This window comes from Arachis stenosperma, chromosome 3, assembly GCF_014773155.1.
Source record: "Arachis stenosperma cultivar V10309 chromosome 3, arast.V10309.gnm1.PFL2, whole genome shotgun sequence".
Taxonomy (NCBI): Eukaryota; Viridiplantae; Streptophyta; class Magnoliopsida; order Fabales; family Fabaceae; genus Arachis; species Arachis stenosperma.
The window spans coordinates 45,432,950-45,437,484 of NC_080379.1; the positions used below are offsets into that span (position 1 = coordinate 45,432,950).

The 4,535-nt window shown below is 38.1% G+C and overlaps 1 non-coding gene across 1 annotated transcript; it reads left to right on the top strand.

Moving 5' to 3' along the window:
* Nucleotides 1-243: 243 nt before the first annotated feature.
* Nucleotides 244-351, top strand: LOC130972610 (small nucleolar RNA R71). Its single transcript, XR_009083768.1, has one exon. It is a non-coding gene; the product is annotated as a small nucleolar RNA R71 (small nucleolar RNA).
* The last annotated feature ends 4,184 nt before the right edge of the window (nucleotides 352-4,535 follow it).

Consider the following 4,535-nt stretch of genomic DNA (forward strand, 5'->3'; position numbering starts at 1 on the left):
CTGAGCCAGAATGGCATTCAGAGTATCAATCTCAAGAACTCCTTTCTTCTGATTAGTCCCATTGTTCATAGGATTCCTTTCAGAAGTGTACATGAATTGGTTATTTGCAACCATTTCAATTAGTTCTTGAGCTTCTGTAGGCGTCTTCTTCAGATGAAGAGATCCTCCAGCAGAGCTATCCAAAGACATCTTGGATAGTTCAGAAAGACCATCATAGAAAATACCTATGATGCTCCATTCAGAAAGCATGTCAGAAGGACATTTTCTGATCAATTGTTTGTATCTTTCCCAAGCTTCATAGAGGGATTCTCCATCCTTCTGTCTGAAGGTTTGGACTTCCACTCTAAGCTTACTCAATTTTTGAGGTGGAAAGAACTTTGCCAATAAGGCATTGACTAGCTTTTCCCATGAGTCCAGGCTTTCTTTAGGTTGTGAGTCCAACCATGTCCTAGCTCTGTCTCTTACAGCAAAAGGGAATAGCATAAGTCTGTAGACCTCAGGGTCAACCCCATTAGTCTTGACAGTGTCACAGATTTGCAAGAATTCAGCTAAGAACTGATGAGGATCTTCCAATGGAAGTCCATGGAACTTGCAATTCTGTTGCATTAGAGAAACTAATTGAGGCTTAAGCTCAAAGTTGTTTGCTCCAATGGCAGGGATAGAGATGCTTCTCCCATAGAAGTCGGGAGTAGGTGCAGTAAAGTCACCCAGCACCTTCCTTGCATTGTTGGCATTGTTGTTGTTTTCGGCTGCCATGTCTTCTTCTTTGAAGATTTCTGTTAGGTCCTCTATAGAGAGTTGTGCCTTAGCTTCTCTTAGCTTTCGCTTCAAGGTCCTTTCAAGTTCAGGATCAGCTTCAACAAGAATGCTTTTGTCTTTGTTCCTGCTCATATGAAAGAGAAGAGAACAAGAAAATGTGGAATCTTCTATGTCACAGTATAGAGATTCCTTGAGGTGTCAGAGGAAAAGAAAATTAGAAGGAAGAGGTAGAAGAATTTGAACTTAGTAAGATAGAGTTCGAATTGTGCATTGAGAAGGAGTGGTACTCCATTAATAGAAGGATGTGAGCAGAGAGGAAGAAATTTTTGAAAATTAAGTGAAAGATTTTGAAAATATTTTGAAAAACTTTAATTGATTTTCGAAAACCAAGAGTGGGAAAGAAATCAAGTAATTTTTGAAAAAGATTTTGAAATTAGAATTTAAAAAGATATGATTGAAGATTATTTTGAAAAAGATGTGATTAAAAAGATATGATTGAAAAGTTATGGTTTAAAAAGATATGATTGAAATGATATGATTTGAAAACAGTTTTAAAAAGATTTGATAAAAAAAATTAATGACTTGGCTAACAAGAAAAGATATGATTCAAACATTAAACCTTTCTCAACAGAAAAGGCAACATACTTGAAATGTTGAATCAAATCATTAATTGATAGCAAGTATCTTTGAAAAAGGAAAGAAATTGATTTTGAAAACATTTGATTGAAAAGATATGATTTGAAAAAGATTTGATTTTGAAAAACTTTGAAAACTTGAAAAAAAAATTGATTTGAAAACAAAATCTTCCCTCTTGTGCCATCCTGGCGTTAAACGCCCAGAATGGTGCACATTCTGGCGTTTAACGCCCAATGCACTACCTTTTTGGGCGTTAAACGCCCAACCAGGTACCCTGGCTGGCGTTTAAACGCCAGTCTGTCCTTCTTCACTGGGCGTTTTGAACGCCCAGCTTTTTCTGTGCAATTCCTCTGCTGCATGTTCTGAATCTTCAGTTCCCTGTACTATTGACTTGAAAATAGAACCAAGATCAAATAAACAATGCATGCAAGACACCAAACTTAAAATTTAGACACTAGACTCAAACAAGAAACATAAAATATTTTTGGTTTTTATGATTTTGAAATTTTTTTTTTGGATTTTTCGAAAATTAAGTGGAAAAGAAAATAAAGGTATCAAAATTCTTAATGAGAATTCCAGGAATCATGCAATGTTAGTCTAAAGCTTTAGTCTAAAGGAATTAGACATGGCTAACCAAGCTTCAGCAGGACATTGCATTCAAGAGCTAAATTGATGAGAATCAATCAGCTTTGGTGATGGTAAGAACATCACCTTGAAACACTAGAATTCACTCTTAAGAATTCTGAAAAATACCTAATCTAAGCAACAAGATGAACCGTCAGTTGTCCATACACGAAACAATCCCCGGCAACGGCGCCAAAAACTTGGTGCACGAAATTGTGATCATCAATGGCGCCATCAACATGGTACGCTCATTGCAATCTCAACTCTTCATCACAACTCCGCACAACTAACCAGCAAGTGCACTGGGTCGTCCAAGTAATAAACCTTACGCGAGTAAGGGTCGATCCCACGGAGATTGTTGGTATGGAGCAAGCTATGGTCACCTTGTAAATCTTAGTCAGGCAGACTCAAATGGTTATGACTGAGATACGAATAAAACATAAAGATAAAGGTAGAGATACTTATGTAATTCATTGGTGGGAATTTCAGATAAGCGCATGAAGATGCTGTGTCCCTTCCGTCTCTCTGCTTTCCTACTGTCTTCATCCAATCCTTCTTACTCCTTTCCATGGCAAGCTTATGCAAGGGTTTCACCGTTGTCAGTGGCTACCTCCCATCCTCTCAGTGGAAATGTTCAACGCACCCTGTCACGGCACGGCTATCCATCTGTCGGTTCTCGATCAGGCCGGAATAGAATCCAGTGATTCTTTTGCGTCTGTCACTAACGCCCCGCCTTCAGGAGTTTGAAGCACGTCACAGTCATTCAATCATTGAATCCTACTCAGAATACCACATACAAGGTTAGACCTTCCGGATTCTCTTGAATGCCGCCATCAGTTCTAGCCTATACCACGAAGACTCTGATCTCACGGAATGGCTGGCTCGGTTGTTAGGCGAGCACTCGGTTGTCAGGCGATCAACCATGCATCGTGTATCAGGAATCCAAGAGATATTCACCCAATCTAAGGTAGAACGGAGGTGGTTGTCAGGCACACGTTCATACGTGAGAATGATGATGAGTGTCACGGATCATCACATTCATCAAGTTGAAGAACAAGTGATATCTTAGAACAAGAACAAGCGGAATTGAATAGAAGAACAATAGTAATTGCATTAATACTCGAGGTACAGCAGAGCTCCACACCTTAATCTATGGTGTGTAGAAACTCCACCGTTGAAAATACATAAGAACAAGGTCTAGGCATGGCCGTGAGGCCAGCCTCCCAATGATCTAAGATAGCATAAGAACAAAGATAGCTACCAAGATATCTAAATACAATAGTAAAAGGTCCTACTTATAGAGAACTAGTAGCCTAAGGTTTACAGAGATGAGTAAATGACATAAAAATCCACTTCCGGGCCCACTTGGTGTGTGCTTGGGCTGAGCAATGAAGCATTTTCGTGTAGAGACTCTTCTTGGAGTTAAACGCCAGCTTTTGTGCCAGTTTGGGCGTTTAACTCCCACTTTGGTGCCAGTTCCGGCGTTTAACGCTGGAATTTCTTAAGGTGACTTTGAACGCCAGTTTGGGCCATCAAATCTTGGGCAAAGTATGAACTATCATATATTTCTGGAAAGCCCAGGATGTCTACTTTCCAACGCCGTTGAGAGCGCGCCAATTGGGCTTCTGTAGCTCCAGAAAATCCACTTCGAGTGCAGGGAGGTCAGAATCCAACAGCATCTGCAGTCCTTTTCAGTCTCTGAATCAGATTTTTGCTCAGGTCCCTCAATTTCAGCCAGAAAATACCTGAAATCACAGAAACACACACAAACTCATAGTAAAGTCCAGAAAAATGAATTTTAACTAAAAACTAAACCAAATATACTAAAAACATACTAAAAACAATGCCAAAAAGCGTACAAATTATCCGCTCATCAAGCATCTCCAAAACTCCAACATATTTCTCATTACTGCACAACAAGTAACGCTTTTATTCTCTTTTATTTTTCCAATCTAATAATTCGAACTGATAATTTTAATTAATATCCTGACTAAGAGTAATAAAATAAATATAGTTCGTTTCAACAAAAATAATCTCCGTGGCTCGACCTTTACTCACGTAAGGTATTACTTGGACGACCCAGTGCACTTGCTGGTTAGTTGTGCGAATTGCCAAAGAGTTAGATTGCATTTCGTGCACCAAGTTTTTGGCGCCGTTGCCGGGGATTATTCGAGTTTGAACAACTAAAGGTTTATTTTATTTCTTAGATTAGGAATAATTTATTTTTATTGTTATAGAGTCATTAAATCTTGGTAGGATAGTTTCTTTTCAAAAAAAAAATTTTCAAAAATACTATTTTTCTTTATTAATTGTGAATTTTTCGTGAGTCTAGTGTCTTGTTCTAAGTTTGGTGTCAATTGCATCTTCTATATTTTTCTTTGAAATTTCGAACTTGTGTTCTTTGTTCTTCATTGATCTTCAAGTTGTTCTTGTTTATTTTTCTTGTTTAAATCTTGAGTTTTTCTTGTTTTGTGTCTTTTCTTGTTTTTCTTGTGCTTTTTCAAAACATTATCTTT